The sequence below is a fragment of the Equus przewalskii genome, chromosome 11, assembly GCF_037783145.1.
Source record: "Equus przewalskii isolate Varuska chromosome 11, EquPr2, whole genome shotgun sequence".
NCBI classification, from domain to species: Eukaryota; Metazoa; Chordata; class Mammalia; order Perissodactyla; family Equidae; genus Equus; species Equus przewalskii.
The window spans coordinates 10,452,948-10,475,619 of NC_091841.1; the positions used below are offsets into that span (position 1 = coordinate 10,452,948).

General features: G+C 49.0%; 1 protein-coding gene and 1 long non-coding RNA gene across 7 annotated transcripts in view; one reads left to right on the plus strand and one right to left on the minus strand.

The window, feature by feature from the left end:
• CHST1 (carbohydrate sulfotransferase 1) overlaps positions 1 to 22,672 on the minus strand; it is a 100,315-nt gene that overhangs the window by 70,823 nt on the left and 6,820 nt on the right. Inside the window, exons 1-2 of one of the 3 annotated variants that reach the window (XM_070563835.1) lie at positions 13,583 to 13,675; positions 12,255 to 12,303 (exon numbers count right to left, since the gene is read on the minus strand). The exons of 1 other annotated variant lie outside the window; for it this stretch is intronic. The gene's annotated coding sequence lies outside the window, so the exon portion shown is untranslated. Of the gene's footprint in view, positions 1 to 12,254; positions 12,304 to 13,582; positions 13,676 to 22,672 lie in introns of those variants that run through there. One more of the 3 variants, XM_070563836.1, reaches the window with a different exon arrangement.
• On the plus strand, positions 377 to 22,326 carry LOC139074329 (uncharacterized). Of its 4 annotated transcripts, XR_011523841.1 has the most exons (6): positions 387 to 484; positions 1,016 to 1,222; positions 1,812 to 1,981; positions 2,555 to 2,781; positions 19,579 to 19,763; positions 19,951 to 22,326. It is a non-coding gene; the product is annotated as an uncharacterized lncRNA (long non-coding RNA). The 4 variants fall into 4 exon arrangements; XR_011523838.1 differs by lacking the exons at positions 19,579 to 19,763; positions 19,951 to 22,326 and having other exon boundaries at positions 2,555 to 2,827; XR_011523839.1 differs by lacking the exons at positions 2,555 to 2,781; positions 19,579 to 19,763; positions 19,951 to 22,326 and having other exon boundaries at positions 377 to 484; positions 1,812 to 2,201.

A 22,672-nucleotide genomic window follows, 5' to 3' on the forward strand; every position in this document is an offset into this window, starting at 1 on the left:
CAGCCACTTTCCTCCCTCCCGCCCGCCCACCCACTTTCCCACCAACTTCTTAACAAAGCAAGCCCCCTTTATTTAGGGACTCATTCAGTACGACAGTCTCATATTCTTTTGGAGGCTTCCTTTCCTACTTTTAGACCCCCAGTTGCCTTCCTTCTCTGAAGGAGAAAACTGCCTTTCACCCTTTGCTAAGATGACTCTGGATGCAGACTACGAAAAAGGGCTGAACTGATACTGCCCAAACCGTCAGCCCAGGGTCTCGCGACGAGAGAACTGGCTGGTAACCGGCCGCTGCCCTTCCAAGACTCATCATTCACTGGGTTAAGGAGGTGTCAATCACTTCTGTTGGGCCAATGAGAAGCACCGCCTCACAGGAAATAGAGGTTGGAGGGTAGGCCCACAGTTCCCGGGCTATTTGAGCCTGCGGAGATGCCTCTGTTCTGCGCACCTGCTTCTCTCACTGCTGGGACCTGTACGGCGGGGGCAGGTGGACGAGGGGAGGGGACAGTCAAGTCAGCCTGAACCTGCACCTCAGTTAGTGCCTTCAGAGGAAAGAGCAAAGGCTTAGCACCAGCTAAATGTTGGAGTTTAGCAATAGTGACAGTGTTAGGAAGGCTGCCTGGCTGGATGCTGCCCCATCTCTGCCATCCCCAAGGTCACACAGTGACCCCAGCCATCCCGGGCCTCAGTTGCTGTTTCAAAAGGAGGAGGTTGATTCCCCAGGATCTCTCAAACCCCTTTCCTTTGTGATATTTTGGAAGACACCATGCCCAGGACAGGGAGAACCCAGCATAACCACAGCCCAGTTGATTGTGAACATAAGGGAAGGCGATGGGTGGGAGGTGGAGAAGCGCTCCCAGGATCCAGAGCCAAGGGGAGGCTCTAAAGGAATGGAGGATGCGTTCTAGTCCAGGGTCTGCTCAGACAGGGTTGGTGGTGACGGGGAGCTGGGGATTGAAGAGTCTCCTCTAACCCCCTTTATGGGTTGTCTTGTCTTTCCTGTCGTTTCCTACAAAAGGTCCTTTAGAGAAGTTCCGTCTCGCCAAGTCGAACAAGGATCTGTATTCACAGTATGAGTGAGCCCCCTGCATTGGCCATCTTCCCTGTTTTCTCGACCAGCACCATCTACAGAAGCTGACAATGACCATTGGGTTTTCCAGTGGATACCAGAACGCCCCTTCCTGCTGCCTGGAGGGAAGACAGGATAACTGTTTGGCAGCAAGAGGTGAGCGTGGGTACGGAAAGTGGGACCCCTGCTCTCTCCTTTTCTTTTCCCCATATTCTTCTCCACCGCCCTTCCCTCCTCCCACCTGTTGACTCCAGCCCAGGCCACTCCCATTTCCACTCTTCGCTCCCTGCCCCAGAAATTCAGGGCGCCTTCGGCCATGCTGGGGAAGGGCTCTTCCCTGGTAAAGCTCTCCATTGTTTGCTCCACTGAGAAATAAACAGCTTCCAGAAAGTTTGAGAAATTGCTTTTTAGCAAGAGGGCACCAAATTAGTTTAGAAGGGTGGTGTGTAGTGAGTCTAGTTGGCAAAGCCATTTCTCTGACCCATGGGGTATCCCAGTCCTTGACGTGGGTCCTTGTGAATTAGAGGTTGTCAGCTGCAGAGATGTAATAAGCTTGTCCAGACCCAAATTCTCTCTTGCTGCTTCAGCTTCTATCAAAAAGCTTTCTACTTCTCAAACCGTCCACCTCCCCCATGCCACGTTTTTTCCGTCTCTCATTTTTCTGACTTTCATTGTGTTCTCCTTATTGTCTCTTTGCTTGTGTCTTTCTCTCTGGTTTGATTTTTTTTTCCTTTTTTTTTCTGAGGCCAAACAGGAAGCTGGAGAAGATGTGGGGATGGTGGTAGTCCAAAGGAGGAGCCTTAACCTGAGCACCCACCTTAGGAGGCAGACCCACCCTTCCTGCCCCAGCGGGAGTGAATGTTGCCCCTCCCCCCAGGTCCTCAGATGCTCTCTCACACACCCGCTTGGGACCAGGTTTGTTTTCCCTGCCTACAACAGATGGGTACCCCCTACTCTAACCCAATACCTCAGTGATTAGAACTGCTGACTCCTACCTCTCCTGCAGCCCCCATGGCAGGCCCCTACAGAACAAAACATAGTCACCTTAGACTCTGGCATACTAAGGCCAGGCCCTAACCTGTGGGCCTCGCTTTCCTGCCAATTTATTATGTAATAAAAATATTGTTGAGCGAGCCCTGATGGCTTGGCGGTTAAGTTCAGCACGCTCCACTTCAGCAGCCTGGATTCAGATCCCAGGTGCAGAATCACACCACTCGTCTGTCAGTAGCCATGCTGTGGTGGTGGCTCACATAGAACTTACAACTATGTACTGGGGCTTTGGGGAGGGGGGAAAAAAGAGAGAGGAAGATTGCCAACAGATGTTAGCTCAGGGCAAATCTTTCCCAGCAAAAAGAAGAAAAAATAGAGAGAGCGAGTTAAATAGTATTCATGTGTCTAAATATTTTTTCAAAATGCAACATTAAATCAAATCCCCCCTTCTTTCTCCTGCTTTTCCCCTTTCTATCTTTCCTGGGACCAAAATGATAGAGAGAAGCTGAGAAGGAAGGAAAGGCTGGGGAAAGTGTAACAATGTCCATTTCTCAGTGGAGAGCGACCATGAACCACGCTACACACTTATGGGTAGAGTGTTTGGGAGCACAAATACCCCTGCTCCCCCAACTAAGAAAATGGCTTCCCTGAGCACAGAACACAGCACTCGAGTGGGGGGGCTTTGCCCCTACTCTATTAGGACATCATATAACAAAGGTTTACAGGTAAGAAAGATCTTTGTGTATAATAATAAAAACCCTAAAATAGTTACATTTCGGTTCGTCCATGTACTCAACTATTATGCAGCTGTTAAAAATGCATTTGAAGGGGCTGGCCCCGTGGCCGAGTGGTTAAGTTCGCGCGCTCCGCTGCAGGCGGCCCAGTGTTTCGTTAGTTCGAATCCTGGGCGCAGACATGGCACTGCTCATCGGACCACGCTGAGGCGGCGTCCCACATGCCACAACTAGAAGAACCCACAATGAAGAATACACAACTATGTGCCAGGGGGCTTTGGGGAGAAAAAGGAAAAAATAAAATCTTTAAAAAAAAAAATGCATTTGAAGACATTTTTCATGACAGGAGGAAAAAAGCATATTCCAAACCTGTATGTGCAGTGAGTTCATAAGCTTCTAAAGACACATAAACACCAACAATTCCAGAAGAGGTTGGAATTATGGTTGATTTGTATTTTGTTATACGTTTTTTATTTTCCACAGTGAATTCGTATTATAATCAGAAAAGAAAATTCCAAATTGTCAAAGTAGTTGATTCTTCCCTGTTTAAATGAAGAAGGAATTGGAAGTGACCGATTGAGGGAGCTGTTAGGGCTGGTGATCCCTGACATGACAGCTTGGGCCAGTGGACTTAGAAGACCCTAATGGGGGCCAGGAGCCCACAGCCCTGCAAAGTGTTGGGAAGACACCGGTAGATTTAGATCCAATGGAGGACAAGGCAGGGCGTTCCACCCTGACCCCATCTCCACTCATTTTTCCTTTCTTCCACCTTCTCTGTGATGACAAGCACTCCATACTTAAGGACCAAAGACCTGGGTTGAAGTCCCAACCCTGACAAATTATTCAACCCTATGGAATCTTAGCCCAGCCATCATGCAAAGCTCACTCGCACCACAGGGCCTTTGCAATTCCTTTTCAAGCCTCTTTCTGGAATGCCGTGCCCCCAGATCTTCGTGTAGCTTGTTCCTTCCTGTCATTTGGGTCTCAACACAAATGGCATCTCCTCAGAGTTCCTCACTCCGCTCACTTTTGTGACATTTTCCCTATTTTCTCTGAGCGTCAATCCCTAACTAAAATTATATATTTGCTTTACTGTTTATTGCCTCCTAGAAATTGACTCTTGGGGAGCAGGAATCTTGTTGCTTAAGCGCCACTGTATCCCCATGGCCTAAAACACTGCCAGTCGCTAATTAAATGAGCCACTCACCGTGCGATACATTCTCACCAGGTTTGCTTATTTCGTTTTCCTAAAAACCTCGTGTGGATTTACATATGAGGGAAAGGTTAAGAACAGAGAGGTGAGGTACAATGAGCGAGTGGCAGAGCCAGAATTAGAACTAATTCCAGAATACTTTCCACTTCGCTACCCTTCCCTCCCAGGCAGCCGGCGTGGGGCCTGTTTTGGAAAGAGAGCCGGACGGTTCAAGGGCAGGGAACGTCAAGAGCCAAGTCTTCGTCCAGAAAGTTCAGAATAGGGAAAAGACTGCATCGGTGTGGCCGTGGGAAGTCGTGGGAGTAAAGGATGGAGGGAGCCGAGGGGTTTAATTGCAGTTCAGGAGCTTGAGACAGTTTATCGGGATCTGAGCAACACACGGTCTCTTTTAGTCCTTCCAGAAATTGAAATTGAACACCTCCTGTGAGCTTCAAGCGATTCAGAACGTCCCCAGAACGGGCAGTCCCTGCCCTTAATTGAACACCCACTGTGCGCTCTCCGCGGCTCGGAACGCATCTAGGCTGCCCTCGTCCTCTGGGTGTCTGGGGTAGCGCATCAAGCCAACTGGGTGTCTGGTTAGCAGAGGTTACCTGCCCAGAGCAGAGGCAGATGGGAAATTTCAGTCATCATTAAGGTTTATTGACCAGCGCGGCTGGAATTTCCCGGAGAGAGGAATTAATCTCGCTGCCGACCGAGAGCAGACATCCTGCTGGGAGTAGTTACATAAATTCTGTTGCTCAAATTAATTAGGATTGTGATTCATTTGTTTAATGAGGAAGAATCTGATGGTGGCAAGAGGCAAGCCGACCAGGCCTTTCAGAACCCAGCCAATCCCAAGTGACACTGCGGCAGTGAGAGGCCTGGCTGGGTGGGAACAGGGATCTGATGTGAGCGGAAGAAGGTAGCCAATCTGGAAGAGGTGTAAACTGAGGCAGGCAGAGACAGCCAATCAGAAAACGGTGCCAGTTTAGAAGGGGGCCTGAGGCCCATGCCTCTCAGGCCCCTGAGCATGGAAGGACATCTCAGCTTCATCCAGAGTCTTCCATCCTCCTCCTTTTTCCAAGCCTTGGAGAAAAATGCTAACAGCTGAATTCACCTCACTAGCACTCCCGGGACCCATCAGCCATTTCCTCCCATCCTCCAAAATGCCAGATTAGATTATTCACAGGAGGAAGCATTCTTTCAATAAAGCAGAGACCTATTGCCTGAAGCATAGAGAAGTATTTTTCTCTTACTCCCATCTCCTAAAAAGAGACCCCTTCCTTCTACCCGGAATGCCCCTACGGCCTGTTTAAGGTAGACCTCCAACCCTGAGCCATCCTTGACTCTACCTCTGAGGCCCCTCCTGGCCCGGGTCTTCCCTTGCATAAGACCTGGGTCTCGGCTGCCATAATGCAGGTGAAAGACAGGATGGTGGCTGGACCAGCACGACAGCAGTGGGCATGGAGACAAGCAGAACCTCTGCACAACTCCTGGAGGAGTTATATTCACGTGATAGTCTATGTGGATGGTGCCCTTTGGGACAGAATGGTAAGGGTGCTTCCTGAAGGTGTGCTTCCTGGCAGCCCTGGCGAAAAGTGGTCAGAGTCAGGAAGGCGAGTCAAAAGGATTTGTTGCTGGACTGGAGGAGGAAGGAAGAATACTGTAAGCTTTAGGATTACTCATTCATGCCAACATCTCCAGAAATCCCTAGGGAGCCTTGTTTTCTTTCTAGGCTTCCCCATCTCTTATTATGACTGACCAAGATGGCACCACCCCCATAAACTATGAGTTGGGCACCACCCACCTTTTCACAAAGTAGGAACATTGTCAAGAGCATGTGTTTGCCCGCCCAAGGGCTTTGTCCTCTTCCCAGACTAGGCCCAGAAGATTTGCCTGGAGCGAGCCATGAAGAGCACTGATCTGGGAACCTGACGTCCAAAACCGGGTGACCCAGGACAAGTCCTGTAAGCTCTCTGGGGCTCAGTTTCCTCATCCTTGAAAGGTGCCAGCTTCTGCTCTGGGGAGAACAGAACTTCTGCTCTGTCACCATACGGACTGTCCCCTCTTCGGCGGCCAGCGAGATCTTTTTGAATTCTAAGTCAGATCTTGTCACTTCCTGTGTTTTAAAACCCTCCCAAGGCTTTCCAACACATTCAGAATTTAAAAAAAAAAAAAAAAAAAAGGCTACCCTCTGGCTGTGGCGGCCCCTGTGCTCTGATCCCCACCTTCCTCAGCCACACCCTCTGCGGCAGGTCTGCCGCTCCCCTCCAGTTCCCTCTGACCTTGAACACAGGCCCGCTCCCTCTGAAGGCCTTTGCGCTGGCTGGCCCGTTCCCTGGCACATTCTACCCCAGCTCTTTGCATAAGTGGACACTTCCATTTCTTTCTCTGCTTAAACATCACCTTCTTGGAGAGACCTTCCCCGACTACCCAATCTGGAGTGGCCGAGGCTCTACCCGTTCTCCTGTCTTATTTTTCATCCAAACGCATTTTCTACGGGCCTTTTTATTGGCTTGGTGTCTCTCCTTCCCCACCTGAACTTGACAGGGGCCTTCCCCATTGCATCAGGCAGGGGCCACTTAGGAAAACAGGAATCACGCTGGGCGTTTCAACAGTGATAATTTAATAAAAGGAGTTAGTTTAAAACATATTCTAAGGAGAGAAGAATTTAAGAGGGAGCACTGGATTAAGAGGGTATCACCACAGGAGGCAGTGGGGTTGTGACAATCTAGGAACTCGGAGGAGGAGCCCACAGAGCTGGGACCCAGCCCTGGCAGGGCACCATCCCACTGCCGCTCACCTCTGAGGAGGCACGGGAGGCTGTTCTGGGAGCGAGGAAAGGAACTGGAGGCCAGAACCAGCTGCTGCTACTAGGGACGGGGCCGTCGATGGAGCAACCCTGACCGGATGCAGCTAGCAAAAAGGAAGGAACAGGTCCCTACTTCCTCCCTGCGGTCTCCCTCTAGTGCCCCTGCTGGCAGAAACAGGAAGTCCCATGACAACAGAGCACCAGAGTTTGCAGCATCCTCCCCACCAGCTTCGCAAAGCAGAATGTAAAAGGTGGTTTTGGAGCTGGGAGACAGCAGCTGAGTAACTAGAACGCCTGTCTTGTACAATCCCTTAGCCCGCGTGCTTGATGTGCTTGGTGTATAGTAGGCGTTCAGTAAATATTGGTGGAATGGATGAATGAATGGTGGATGATGTGACATGCAGAGTGTTAGTGGCCAGGGGTACAGAGATGAAAGACAGACTCTAACCTCACGCTGCTCACACTCTCGTAAGAGACAGCCATTGTTTATGGTTCAGGATAAGTGTAGTAACAGAAATAGCCACGATGTGCTGGGGGAGCACAGAGGAGGGGTTCTGTTCAGTGTGGGCACCATCAGGGGAGACCTCCTGGGGGGATCATGCTTCAGCTTGACGCTCAAGGGCAAAGAGGAATTCAGGAGGCACAGAGGGATGCTGAGGGTCAACGACCTGAGGATGCAGGGTACTCCAGGTCTGGGAACAGGTCGTGCAAAGGCGGGGAGCTCGGAGGAAGTGATGCATACAGTTCTTCATGGCTGGAGCATCCGTGGGAAGTGGTGGCGGCTGAGCCTGGAGCATTCGAGTCCAGCTCACGAAGGCTTCATCTGTTACTGTAAGGAATTTGGGCTTTGACTCAAGGCACAGGAGGGCCAGTCCAAGTTTCTGAGCAGGAGAGTGACATGATCCTATGTGAGGATGTGAACTTGCAGAGATGAGAATGAAGGCTGGTGACTAATTAAAAAGCTGTTACAACAGACCTGGGCAAAAACAATGGGCTCTCATCTGATTGTACTTTCATGGATGCGGTCTGCTGGATGTAGGTTACACCTCAATAACGTTGGGTTAAAATAATAAACAAATGCTGGGGATCTGAGCTACGGCTGTGGGAACAGACAACTAGAGGAAGAGAAGGAGAAGCTGCCGAGAAGCTGGGACCCTCGGCCTGGACTCTGCCTGTTGCAGGATAACCCGAGCTGTGGGGCCCTGAGAGCTGGCCAGTTCCTTGCATCTTCCCCGTCACAAACTCCTAAGATTGTGGAGTCGGAAGGAGCCTTCAAGAGGATGCCTCAATGTCCCAGCAGGAAACAGAACGCCAGTCAGATGGCTCAACTAAAGAGACTTGAATGAGGAGGGACCATTGCCAGCAAGATGGGCAGAAATAAAGAAACCAAGAAGGGCCGCTTGAAAAACCCCGAGACGACAAACAGCTGGAAGCCACCCCCCAGGCCTAAAGGGTCAAGGCGGGAAGGCGTGTTACTGGAGCCCCATGAGGGGGGGGGCGGGGGGGGCACCACTTGGCAGGACCTGTGGCCAAGCGCAGGGGCACTTCCACAGCCCCTGCCACAAAGCAGAGAGGTTGCAGGGAAGAAATACTCCAGCCCGCTCTCCTCCCACCTTCCTGCCAGTGTCCCCCATAGGCCAAAGCAAACCGGAGGCAACTGGGAAGGGCGCCATTGACTCACTTCACAGAGCTCAGCCTCCCGAGCCACAGAGCAGCGCAAAGAAGGGAGACCAAAATCAAAGAAGAGCCTGGTGGATCTCCATTTCCACCCCATTGTTTACCCCAGAAGAGGCCTCAGAGAGTGGAGGCAATTCACCCAAGGTCAGGTAGCAAGTGAGTACAGGGCCATTGGCCCCTCTCCCTTGGGGTCAAGGTTCATCGCACACTGGGCCTGCACTGAAGGCAGCCAAGTGGAGAGGGCCCACTGTCCTGGAGCTTCAGCTGCAAACCCAAATGAACCAGAGGCAGGCGGCAGAGCAAGGGCAGCAGCGGGCAGTGCCAGGGGGCATGAGCACCCAAGGGCTGGCCATGCACCCTGTGTGTCCAGAAGGTAATAGACACCCACTGCCTTGTCTCTTTGTGCCCTGCTGTCTGCCCCCTGGCCCCCATTTTCCTCTCTTGAGTCATCCCCGAGCATGGGGGCAGGAGCTCAGCCCTGGGATTGGCAGGGACAAGGGGAGGAGACTGTGCTTCCCCGGTCGCCAGCCCTGCTCGTCGATTCCCTAGGGCTGCTCACTGATCCAGCACAAGATGGTTTAATTGAAGTCATTACAATAAATGGTGCGGAAAAGAAACACCCTTAGTCTGCCAGGAGCCTCGGAGAAGCGAGGGAGAGCTCTGGGAAAGCCAGTGGCAGCAGCGGAAGTTGGATCACAGTGGGCTATGGTGGGAAAGGCACGGGACCCAGAAGTCAGGTAGTCCTGGGTTCAAATCCTGACTTGGTCCCTTAGAAGCTGTGTGACCTTCGTCAAGTCCCTTTATCTTGCCAAGCTTCTGTGCCCTTGTCTAGGAAAATGGTGATATTGTTGCCTGCATGACCCTGGGCGCTGCCTGCATCTCCTGCCCCATCTCCCACCATCTGCCCCTCTCTCTTCACGCTGCAGCTGGGGTGCTGTTCCCTGCCACACCACGCTTCCTGCTTTCCTCATCCAGGTCCCTCTTCCTGAAGCATCTTTCCAGTTCTTCCCCACTCGCCTTTCAAGATTCAGATCAAGGGTCACTTCCTACAGGGAGACTCGCTCTTCCCCTCATGACTCATTGTCATGATAGCGTCTTCTTCTCTCCCCAGAGCTTGTCTTCTCACGTAGATAAAAAGCAGGCACTGTATCTTCTCTTTCTCGCCCTCACATGCCTAACGTAGGCCTGACGTCATAATTGTTTCAGCGGGGAGCACGGCAGGGTGGCGTGAGGGGCAGAGACTCAGAGCCCCAGGGTGGGTAGAGAAAGAACACAGCAGGCCCCGGTGGATAATAATCCACTCTGAGCTCCCTTCCCAGATAATTAGGATGATGCATCCATCATATTTTCATGTCTTCAGTCTGAGCCACAGCCCCGTCTGTGCCCAGGCCCAGCTGGCTCTCTGCTCAGCTTCATAAACTTGCATCTGATTCAGCTGCAGAAGACAGAGGATCCAGGTTGTGAAGTCATTAAATTTTAGCAGCAAAGAAACCTAATAACGTAGCAGGAGTGATGTCCCGGCACCTGCAAGTCTAGGTCATAGGAAGCCTCACAGCTTCCCCCTGGGTGTCTTGGAACAGCCCCTCTTGGATGCTCCCTCTGCGAACCCAGACACCACAGTGTGAGAAGCCCAAGGCACATGGAAAAGCCACGTCCAGGGGCTCCATCTGACAGTCGCAGCTGAGTTCCCAGCTGACAGCATCAACTGCCAGCCATGAGCGCGGGTCATCTTGGACATCTGGCCCCATCGAGCCTTCAGATGACTCCAGGCCCAGCCAGTGTCTGACGCATCATATGGGACATCCCAAGAATGAACCTCCCACCTGAGCCCAATCAACCCATGGAGCTGTAAGAGAGCGTAATAAATATTGTTTTCCGTTCCTAGAAAAATTTTTTGTAAAGAATATTAGAGAAATGTCATTTTACTGGTGAGAAACTGAAGCTCAGAAGAGCCATGTGATTTATCCAAGGTCACACAAGGAGTTAGAAGCAGAGCCTGGTACATGTAACCGTTGTCACCCACTGGCGCCATCAGAGAAAATGAAGAGAAGTGAGCTATCTGGGTCAGGAGTCAAGAGGGAGGGAGGAAAGGAGCTGGATTTTGCAGAAAACAACCCAAGTTAATTCTGTCGAGGAAGAAACCGCTTCCTTAGATCTGTATGCGTTTTTTTCATTTTCAAAGAGTGTCTCTCACCTTCTTAGAGTTTACAGACTGAATTGCTCCATATTTCAGCCTTGGGTTCATTTTATTTTTCCTTCCCCCTTGAGATAATTAGCCATAAGCTTACCTGAGTACATTTGTCATGTCAAGAAGACAATGCCTTCAGAGGGGAAGGGGCCAGAAAAGAAGGTCCAGTGACAGAGCGAAACCTCCCAGGGAACTACTCACATTTCCTGTGTGATCTGTCATCAGCTCTGCACGCGCAAGCAGGAGGGCAAACGAGTGTCAGAGCAAATGTCACCAGCCCGGCCACTGCACCCAACCCTGACCTGAACCAAACCCACACCCAGGGCTAGAGCCACGCCCCTTTCCCCATTCACTACCATCTATTTGGCTAAACCACAGGCCCAAAGAAAAATCTTAGATTTGGCTTTTTTTTCCAGCCCCTTCAATTTAAGCGACATTAATTTTTTTTTAAAGTGTCCGTCCTGTTGAATGGAGGACGCGGGGAAGGTGCGTTTCATTGTAAGGATAGAGCTGAGCCAGTCTCGCCTACACGGTCGCCTTTGAGCTGCTGTGAGAGGAGCTGGTTTCACATTTGAACGGCCCTCGGTCTGGGCCCCTAGCCCCACGGTTGTTTGTTTTGGAGCATTGCTGTGAGAAGCCTCCATTTTGGGGACATCATCTCTGATCCGTACTGTGACCCAAGGGCTTGATTTATTTTGCCTTGTGTTTCGTCTTCCCAGCAACCCTATGAGGGAGGCATTATTACCTCATTTTAAGTATAAGGAAATTCAGTCTCAAAAAGGAACACGCTACAAAGAGCAGAGCTGGAATTCAAAGCCAGGCCTGCCCGGTTCCAAACGTGTGCTCCTTCTTGCACAGGGACTCTGTCAGGGACGTATCGCCACAAGAAGGCTGTGAAACAAATGACCACAAAACCCCACTGGTGTACAATAATAAGCATTGATTGCTCATGCATCTGGGATGGTTGGCAGGGTGGTTCTGCTGATTATGGCTGTGCTCGCTGACACTGGGTTGGCGGTGGAGTGATCTAGGCTGTCTCAGCTGGGACCGTTGGGGTGTGGCTCCGCTCTGCTCCACATGTCTCTCATCCTCCATTAGGCCCGCACAGGCACGTTCTCCTGGCAGTGGCAGAGGTACAAGGAAGAAGGCATCCAGACTGACTGCACAAGGACTTCTCAAGCTTTTGCTCACATCCCATTTGCCATTATCCCGTTGGCCCGAGCAAGTTACACTGCCCGGCCCAGAGTCAGAGAAGGAGGACATTGCAGATGGCATGGCAAAAGGTGTGGGTGCAGAGAAGGAGAAAAATTTGAGACTACTTCTGCAATCCACCACACTGACCTTGGGCAAGTTCTGGCCCCTTTTGGAAACTCTGTGCATGCATTTTTTTTTTTTTAACAAGATCCTATCTACTTTGTAGGGTGGCTGAGAGCATTCAATAAGATAACTTCTGAAAAACACTAGCAAAGTCAAAAGTATTCTTTGAGCTGATGTATTCCAAGTATGCAGACGTGGTGGTGGGAGATCCCCTGTGTACATATTAATAGAGGTATATGAAAACTTCAGTTCTTATTTCTAGAGTCCAGAAGGCTTACCCAAGTCTCAGAGGTGACACAGCCCGATCACCGAGAGGACAAACAAGAACTGTAGGAAGAAAAGAAATGAAGAAAGAAACAATAAGTAAATGATGTAATTAAAGTTACTGTTGAAGAAACTGTCAAGGAGAGAATGAGTCAGCAGCAAGTTCACGCGATGAATCAGGCACAATGTCATGTTTCTAGAATTCTTGTCTATTTCAAGAAAGCCCGATGTCCCAGTTAAAAAAGCACCTTGAGCCTGTAGCAACAACATCTGGAAGGAAACACGCCTGTAATTTCAATTGCTCCTCAGCACCGCCGCTAACAACGGGTGGCGCCGAGTACTGGCCCAGAGTAGGCGATCCATCAAATCTCACGAGGGAGGGACCAGCAACTGCAGCGTCACTTCAGAAGTATTCAAGGGGATTTTAAATCATTTTTGGAGGAGAACTTTTGCAAAAAAAAAAAAACTTGCAACACGCCATTTGATTGTCAAAACAAGGCTGTGAATTCAATGCAAGATGATATCAATTGCTCTGTCCAACAGATGAGGAAACTGAGGCTTAAATGGCCTCTAGCTAGTGGCAAGGCCAGGATTAGAAGGCAGGCCTCACAGGTGTTCTTTCCCAAACTAACAGAGACCCGTGTTCCTACTATTGGTAACTGCATTCAGATTTTTTTTTAAGTCTGTAAGAGATAACATTGAATATTTATTGAGCTCTTATCTCATAAAGTGTGGTGGCTCATTTAATCCTCACCATAAACTGAGAGGTCGGTACACAAATGGTTCCACTTTAAGATAAGGGGAAACTGGAGCTCAGAGATTTAAGCCACTCACCACAGGTGACATAGCCCATAAATGGTGAGCTGTGATTCACAACTCAGGTCTGGGTGACCCCCCACGCCACGTTCTCCACTGCCATCGTACTTTTTCAAATTGAGCTGTCACCTACATTAAAGCCTGGAGAATTACAAGCAATTGTATGAGGCCCTGCCCCATGGCTGAGTGGTTAAGGTTCCACGCACTCCGCTTCGGCAGCATGGGTACGCGGGTTTGGATCCCAGGCATGGACCTACTCCACTCACCAGCCACACTGTGGAGGCATCCCACATACAAAATAGAGGAAGACTGGCACAGATGTTAGCTCAGGGCTTATCTTCCTCAAGCAAAAACAGAGGAAGATTGGCAACAGATATTAGCTCAGGGAAAATCTTCCTCACCACAAAAAAAAAAAAGTTAAAGGAAAAGTTAAAAGCAATTATACAGATAAATCTACCACACACACACACACACACACACACACACATACTTTTGCCTCAGTTATTCAGAGAACATGCTTTCTGACCTGTATTTTCCACTTCACTTTGCTTACTGCTGCCTCTAACAGACACAACTCAAGGCAGAAGGGCGAGTGATACTGGTTCAGGAAACCTGAGCCGTGACCCTGAGCTGCTGACAGAACGTCTGATATTTATAGCAGCTTAGAGTCAAGTACCAGGGAAAGTGTGTTCCGGATTGTAGCAGATGTCCTCAGGGGGAAAGAAAACATCTCTATGAAAAATTGTGTGGGACGCTTAACTGATGGAACATCAAACATGAAAGGACAATTCAATGGGTTTGCATCCTGGTTATAAAAATAATAACGAAAGGATGGCCCAGCCAGTCTCTGTAGATAACGCTCTTCAAACATTTAGGATATAGCCCAGGAGAGGCCACATCGTTAGTTGAATTTGTAAATTGCCACTCTACACTTTAACAATTTTATTTATGCATTTACCTATTGATTTAGCTCTGTCCCATTCCACAGAGGATTTGAGGCTGAGTGTTTAATTGTGAAGACCACAGTAGATTGATTACACTGATGGCCAAAATTTCTCATGCCTCCCTGTACCTTGCCCTTGGGCAGTGTCCTCTACGCTGACTCCGTCTTGGCCCTATGACTTGCTTTGGCCAATGGAACAGCAGCAACTTGATGCAAGCACAACTTGGAAAAGCATGCAGAGGTGAGCCCACTCACCCAGCCAAGGCCATTCCAGACCAGCCAGCCTCTGGCCCATTTGCCAGTGACCAAAAGGCCAACTGAGAATAGCCAGTCCTGCTCAGATCAGCAGAACCACCCATAGACCCACGAGAAAGAACGGATTGTTGTTTAAAACCACTGGGTTTTGAGGAGCTTTGTTACACAGCAATAACTACCCGATACAGAGACTTACATTCTTTATAAACACTAATTAATCAACGAACATGTGTTGAGTGCCTATGCTCAGTCCTGTAGTAGGTTCTAGAAAATACAAAAAAAAAGTGTAAGAAATGGTCCCTAACTCCCTATTTTTTTGTGGCAAGACAGACACTTAAACCATGTGGAAATTGTTTACATCCTGCTCGGTCTAAAAGGCCAAACTCAAATGCCACTTTCCTCTTGAAGCATTTCTTTCCCCCATCTCCTCACCAAGTTGAACTGTTATCTTCTGCCTCCTCTGGGATCCTGCAGACCTTTGTTCAAAGCTCTCCCACGAGGCTTTTCATGTTACATTTGGGGTTATAAGTGGATGAGAATATGTTCATCTCTCCCACTGATTGTAAAACTGGGTCTTGCTCATCATTATGGGGACCTCCACCACCTGGTACACTGGCTGCATGAATATGAGCAACCTTGATAAATGTTTGTTAAGGGAATGCATGCATGAATGAATGAATGTTGTAAGAGCTCAGCATGAGGGAAAACCCAAATAGAAGTGTGGTAGTCCAGGAGGGTTTCATGAAGGAAGCAGAAGTTAAAGTTCCCAACAGGGGCCCACAGTAGGAACTCAGAATCCGTGGGCAGAATTCAGGAAGACCTGTGAAGTTTGATGAGGAAACAGTTACATCTTTGTGTTCACTGATCTCTAACTGAAGCTTAGCATCTCCTTCCATTATAAACGTAGTCCACAAACCACAGAAGTAGGTATAACAGATATTTTCCTATCACATATCTTATTGCGGATATCTCAAAATATTTACACTAATCACTATTTTGAAATTATAGTGGCTATTTAATGTGTTATAAAGAAGTATAATATTACTATCTCACAATTTCATTTTTTAATATTTTAATAACCACATTGCAACCAGTTTCCTTATAATCCTGTGTATTTTTTTATGTATTTAAAATCATATTTTTGAGAAGGGGTTGTAGGTTTCAGCAGACCACCAAAGGACTCAATGGCTCGAAAATGGCTAAGCCTCCTCCCTACCTTGGAGAATAGGCAGATTGCGACTACACAGATGGGAGAGAAGTAACCATCCCACAGAGATGACCAGCATAAGCAAAGATACGGGTGGGGACGAATACGAGATGCCAGGCAGGATGGAACGTTCCTTCCCTCCCAGCCTTGAGGAGACGGTCTCCTTGGCAAGGTTAAGTCAAAAGACAGAGGCTTTGTTAGCATAATAATGCATCAGAGAAGTGAGAGAATAACTGATTTGTCTTAGACATGCTCTAAGAATTTGGAGAACTTAAATTCTTAAGGATCTGACAGCGTCCCTACAGGGTGGAACCAGGACTCAGAGGAGAGAGCTTCCCCTGCCACGCACATCTCTAGTCAAGTTGAAGCCAAGGAGAAGCCACCCGCCTGCCCCTCAGGGACAGGTCCTCTGTACAGTGATAAGGCCACACCCCGCTGTGGCTCTGTCTGGGGGCACTGGGGGCTGACTCCTTGGGACAAAGGATGCTTTGCACCATTCTTGCACTCCGAGAGAATATGTAATTGGCTAACACGAAGACTCTCTTTCAGAAAAATGCGACTGTGACAGCGCGCCCTCCCAGACGTTACAGGCATAACAGAGGAGTGACCACATGTTTGGGGACAGCGTCAAGGCCACCCTGATTAGATCAGAGGGATGGCTCAAGAAGTTAAGCTGAAGGGGGACGGTGGCAGGGAAAAATGAAGGAGAGGGGAGCAAAGAATGACTCTAGGATTTTAAGAGCCTCTGACAAGGACAGGGAAGTTAGAAGACAGACGGGGCTTTGGGACAGATGGTAGGGTCTGTCTTAGGGTGAGGCAACTTCAAGGCATCTCAGGGAAAATGTCCCAGAGTCCACGGGGCTTCAAGAGTAGGACTCCAGGGAGAGCCTGGAAGGGAATGGGGAGAGAGCTGAGAGAATGATCCACAGAGAGTTGATGACTGAAGACCCCAAGAATAAAGGCAAGACAAGAAGGGACTGGACCTCAGGGAATGGCTACTGAATCAAGAGTGAAGACAAAGAAGTTAAAAAAAAAAAAAAAAACAAGAAAATAGGGAGACTCCGGTGTCCCAAAGCCAAGGTAGGAGAATATTTCAAGAAGGGGGTTAAATGCAGCCTAAAGCAGCCTAAGGAAGGTCTCTGGATGTGGCGGGAGGGTGGGGGGGCCGTGCGGGCTCACTTCCCAGCAAGCAGTTCCCACAGAGCGGGGTGGGAGCCCCCGGGGGTGAGTGGGTGGAGCAGCGGGGGAGGCAGGAGACGTTGGGGCCAATGAAGGGGAGACAGGGAAGCTGGGCCTCCGCAGGGCAACAGCATCGAATTAAGTTTCTTTTTTTCAAGATGATCCAGATTTTCATTAGAGAAAGAAGAAAACTGCAAAGCTGGGGTATTTAAAGGTCATGTGAAAATCATGGAAACCTCAAGTTGAATCTGTTCCCACCTAAATAATTTTTGTTTAGACACCAGGCAAAGCCACTGAAACCAAGTCAGCACAGCTCCCAAAATGGAATGACTCAGACATCCCCGAAAATGTGTAGATGCTCTGAACCACTCTGCTAATATATGGTCTGCCCACACAGAGCCAGTGTCCCAGGCGTGCGACCCAGAGGCCAGAGCTTCACGAAGATTCTGCAAGGACAGGAGTTCAGGAAGTGGGGTCAAAGGAAGAGCTGGCGTTCCCGAATATTCTGCAGCTTAGTACAACATTCACCATTTAACCAGCACCTACTGTGTGCTAGTCATTTTACCCAGATTTTCCTCAACAAGACGACCAAGTATTTTTTCTCTGTTCTTCTCCCCACTGTCCAGATGAGGAAACCGAGGTTCAGGGAGGTGAAGTAACTTGCCTCGAACGCACAGCTAGTGATTGGAGGTAGTGCTGGGACCCATGTGTGTCTGTCGCGAGATCCCAACCTGTTTCATCCAGCCTATGACCTCAACCAACCCCACCCCACCCCCAAAAATGGGGAAAAAAGTGTCATCATCACCTGCGACAGCCAATGAAAGACAATCTCCCTTAATATCAGCATGCCTTTCCCAGTTCAACCTCTTCAAAAGTGTTTTCTTTAATTCTCAGAATTTAACCAATTATTTTTTAGGGAATTCATCCACTTATCCTCCCAGAACCCTTGCTGAGCCCTAATGCGTGGCAGGGCTGGGGACACAAGCCCCAGGGCTCAAGCAGCTCCCAGAAGGAAGAGGTCAAGATGCCTGGGTGGTCAGGGAAGTCCCCAGAGAGAAAGAACATGAGCCAAATCTATTTTCATTTCTGTTTTTGTTTTAATCGAAGTATTACTTGTAAATCTTTTGAAAAGTCCAATAGTGCTAAAAGGCTTACAGTCGAAAATAGCAGTGTCTTGCTCTCCATCCCCCACCCTATCTTCCTCACCTTGTTCTTCTGTTGTTGACTATTTTAATATAATATGTACTATTATAATATACTATTACTCCCTGTTTCTAATAACACGTGTATTCAATCTCTTTAGTCATCGTCTTAAACCTGGATAAGCATCTTAGTGTGGTAGACAGATTTTTCTTCCATTCCCTCTTTCCTTGACCACATCCTCCCAAAATACTTGTATCTCAATTTTTGAAAATTCTTATTCAACATCTTCACTATTATGACCATGTAAATAGGTTTTCTTCCTGGGCCAAGTAGTAAACTATGATCCTATTTCCTTTCTTTTTTGTTTTTCCTGTTAATAATTACCTCGTTTTTCATCAACTTAGGTTTATTTTTTTTAGAAACAATTGACTAAATCTTTCCATGCCCTCGATATAATTTTCCACATGACCAAACCTGTCGGATAATTTGTCAGTCTCATTTATTTTCCTGGCGACAAACTCCCTCCCTGCCTAGAACCTTCTGAGTTCCTGCTGATCGGGTCTGGCTGCTTCCTGGGTCAAGGCACACTGTCCTCCTGATGGTCCCTCAGCCGTTACCCGAGGAATTCCCTGCCCTCCTCCCTCCTGTGCCAGAGTCCCTATTCCTGGATCCCATGTCTTCTTTCTTCGCTCCCTGGTTTTAACTGAGCGCATCCTTCAGTAGTTTCGTAAGAAAAGGTACATGGGAGGGCAAATTATTTTAAGACATTAGGTGAAAAGACATTTTTCAGTGAGAATTTTCAGAGGCATTGGTCCCATTTTCCTCAAACTTCTAATGTTTCTGTTGCGGAGCTTGACTCCATTGTGATCCCCAGTCCTTTGTGTGCAGGACTGGGACCAGGGGGAGTGACGCACTGGCAAAATTTAAGGGAGCACCAGAAAATTCAGTGATCAAAATATATATTTATGCATACCTTTAAAAATCAAAATTAATGCCCAAAATCATGATGAACAAAATATCAATCTTAAATAAAGACGGGAACCTCACAAGAATTACCCTAATCCCAGCCCTGTCAGGTCTTGTCTTTATTTTAAATTTTGCTATTTTGTTCATCATGGAGTTTTTGCCTTACTTTTGATTTCTTTTTAAATAGTGCATCGATTTTTTTTTTATCTTGATCCTGAGTTTTTGTTGCCCCTTGAATTTTGCGCACAAGGCCTCAATCGCTGCCTCCTGATCCCAGCCCTTCCCCAGGAACTTTGAAGAGCTGCTCTATCCCTGAGTCTGAAATAGGATGACGAGCTTGGATATGGGCATTTTTTTCCTTCCTTGAGTTGGATGCTCAGTGGACTTCACCGTCCAGAAATCACATCCTTCAATTCTGGGAAGTTTTCTTGCACTATTTCTTTGACAATTTCATTCCCTCCTTCCTCTCTTTCTCAAACTCCTGTTCACGGAGTGTTCGAGCTCCTGGATGGATCCCCTGCTTTCTCATGTTCTCTCTCCTGTTTCTCCTCCAGCCCAGCTCTTTGTCTCTCTCTGCATCTTTCCAGAGAAAGTTCCTCCACTTCAACTTCCAACTCTTGATATCCTTTTTTAATGTTTGCTGTCAGAGTTTTTACTTCCGAGAGTTCTGTCTTGTTCTCTCATTATTCCTTTTTTATTCCACTTGGTTATTTTTCCACAGATGCAACATGCTCTTTGATCTCTCTAAGGATATCAATTATGGTTTCTTTGACCTTACCTCCTGCCCACTGCATAATCCCCATTTCCTCTTGGTTCATATTTTCCTCAGGGAAAAATGAGACAAAGCTTCCCTCGGACGTCAGTGATCCTTGGCTGTGTGTTCACATGTAAGAGCAGGCCACCAACAGGCCGGGTGGATGCTGTAAGTGCCTGAGATTGACGTGTCGATTGGATGAGCATCACTCTACAACAGTCGGTTGTTCCTGCCAACTTGTCTGCTACCGACTCCTAAACGTAAGCTCCTATAGGTCATTTCTTTGGGGCTATTTAGTTCCTCCAGAGAAAATATCCCCTATCTCCAAGTGGGGTAGGGGGTGGGGCACAGATATAAGCCTACCTCTGGTGCCCTGGAGTTGGGTGGGAGAAAGGGTCTGGGGGTCTCTCTGCTTCCCTGCAGACTCAACCCCCCTGCTTTTATCAGGGCGCCTCACTCCTCCCTTATCTACATCTGGCCTCCCTGAGACCAGGCCTCTGGGCTCTCACGAGAGTAAGAGGGACAGTCACCAGGCTGCACCGGATGGAATGAGGTCTGGGAGGTCTACTTGCTCCTTATACGGACTTTCAAACCACCTCCCTATTGTCAGCCCCCCTCTCTCTGCCACTTCCTGTGGCACTTGGTGCCTCCAACCCCTGCCCCTCCTGGGGTTACTGTGGAGGAAGTCAGCTTGCTTCTCTCCGAGCCATTCCCACCCTTAAGCAAGGTTGATCGTCCTCCTCTCCGCTAAGCCATTTATGCCTCCTCTAGTGGCTTTCCCTCCACTTACTGAGACTGGGGAGTACAGTCATCAAAGACAAAATTCAGGCTTCTGTTGCTGTTCTCCTGGTGGTTTCTGCACAGTTTTCAGGAGGAGAATGGAGTGGACCCATCTTTCTTCTACTGTCTTGGAAAGTCTTGAGCTCAGTCTCCAAGGCTTGGATAGGAGCTGCCCAGGCAGATGAGGCGCAGAAAGGTGTCCTGGCAGAGGGAGTGGTGTGCTAACAGGCAGGAGAATGGAAAAGAACTGCCTACAGTTGTGCGTGGCTGGAAGCACCCGAGGAGATGTTGGACCCAAGGCTGAGGAAGTGGATTGTGAAGGGCCTTGCGTGTGCCAAGAAGTTTGTCCTTGATCCTGGAGCAAATGGGGAGCATGAGGGAGAGGAGTCACGTGACCACATCTGCCACTCGGGGAGCAGCACGGCAGATGCTGAAAGAGCTGGGGGCAGACATGCCTCGGGGGAGAGAAAACCACTGGGGGAGATGACAATGGTTCTGCGTGAGAAATAGCAAGGAGGGGAACTCAAGTAATGGCGGTCACCATGTTGGGGGAATAAACAAGAAAACTATCCAAAGATGAAATCAACAGGACTTGTGACCAATAGGAACGGGGCACGAGGCCAGAGGGCAGAGACTAGTTTGAATCCAAGTTTCTGATTCGGGCAACAGAGCAGGTGGCAAGACTGTTCCCAGAGATGGGGAAATGCTGGAGAAGCAGCAGGTGCGGGAAACGATATTGGCATTTACATTACGTCCTTCCAAAGCCCAGTGTCTGGGAAGCCACCGTGGTACTATATAGTTGCAATCAACAGCCACATAGCAATTTGGGTCCTGCTCTTTCCTCTTAGCAGTATTTTCCAAGTGTCAACGGAATCCTCAAATGTCTGTCTTGAATTTGGCCACAGAGTTTTCTATCATGGTGATCAATGCACAGCGTTTCACCTCCTCAGGCCTCTATTCCAGACCTTCTGAAGAGGACTGCGAGGAACTCCACGGTGCTCTTGGCAGGACCTGTGAGTGGCCTCCACAGCCCAGCCTTCCTGCTTCCTCCAAGGATGAGGACCCCAGAGGGCCGGGTCAATGGTACCCACTCCATCTTCTCTGCCACCTAGAATGGGGTAGTGAGGAAGCGTGCTCGGCCACACAGCCCATGTAGTTTGCTGACCCCCAAGCCACCCCTGAACCTCATCCTCTGGTCACCAGGCAACTGTGACCCTACAGGCTTGGAGGGAGCAAGGCCCTCCCTCTTCCTTCACCTGGGTCCCCTCCCCTTCGCAGCGGCCATGCTGCTTTCTGCTGCCACCTCTCCCCAGGAGTGGCCCCTCAGACCTCCTCTCAAGAGGATGTAAGGTGCATGGGCCAAGTGACATCAGGGTGGCCCCAGACCTGAGGACAGCAGCACCCCCACAGAGGAGCTGGAGGCCCCGTGGAGGGGTTGGGGGAAGAGGAGTGGACCAATGGTTGTTATGGCAACCAGGGCTCCCAAGATGGAGGGAAGGGAAAAGGTGGCCCTGTGCAAGTGTTGCCATGGCAACCCAGATCCTTGAGGCCAGCTTTGAAGACAAAAGCCCCACACTCCCCACTCACAGAGAAGCGCCCAAGATGCCTCAGGACCCTTCGCAGTCTGCAGAGCCTATGGAATGGGTCAAGGTCTCCTAGGCCCGCAGGTGACTTCACAGACATGTTAGGGACAGAAAGCTTCCCCTTCTCTTTGGGAAGAGGGCAGGGCTTGGCAACCCATGGCTTCACTCAAGAAGCATTTACTAGACCTACTGTGTGTCGGGGACACTGTGATAAATAGGACCCAGGCCTTGTTCTCCAATGAGGGAGGCAGACATTTAAGCATCCGGGCGAGACAGTTGCTGGGAGAGGTAAATAATCCAACCTTTTCTGAAGATGGTGGGTCGTAGCCACTAAGTTTTAAGCGCACGTGCTCTGTGATCCAGCAGTCTCATTTCTAAGAGTCTGCCTACAGAAATAGTTGCACCTGAAGGTGGTCATTGCGGTGTTATTTACAGCAATAAAGAGTGGGAAATCGCCTAAGTGTCCCACACTGGGGGCTAATTAAGGAGATTTGGGTACATCCGTATATGTTCAATGTACCTACGAATCTGAGTGGAATAACACGAGAAATTGTTAGCAGTGGTCCCCAGGAGCAGTGGGATTGACCAATAGGATCAGAGAGGGAGTAGATGTCACTCTTCCTTCTGAACCGTTAAGCTATGTTACAAGAGCATGTATTATTTTTATAATTCAAGGAAAATGCTAGATGTTTGGGATCATGCAGGATGGTTGGTGCTACAATGAGACTGATGGAGATGAAACATGTGTACACGGCTGGTTCTAGTACGGTGCAAACAACCACATCAGAGAGGTGTTTACAGCGGGA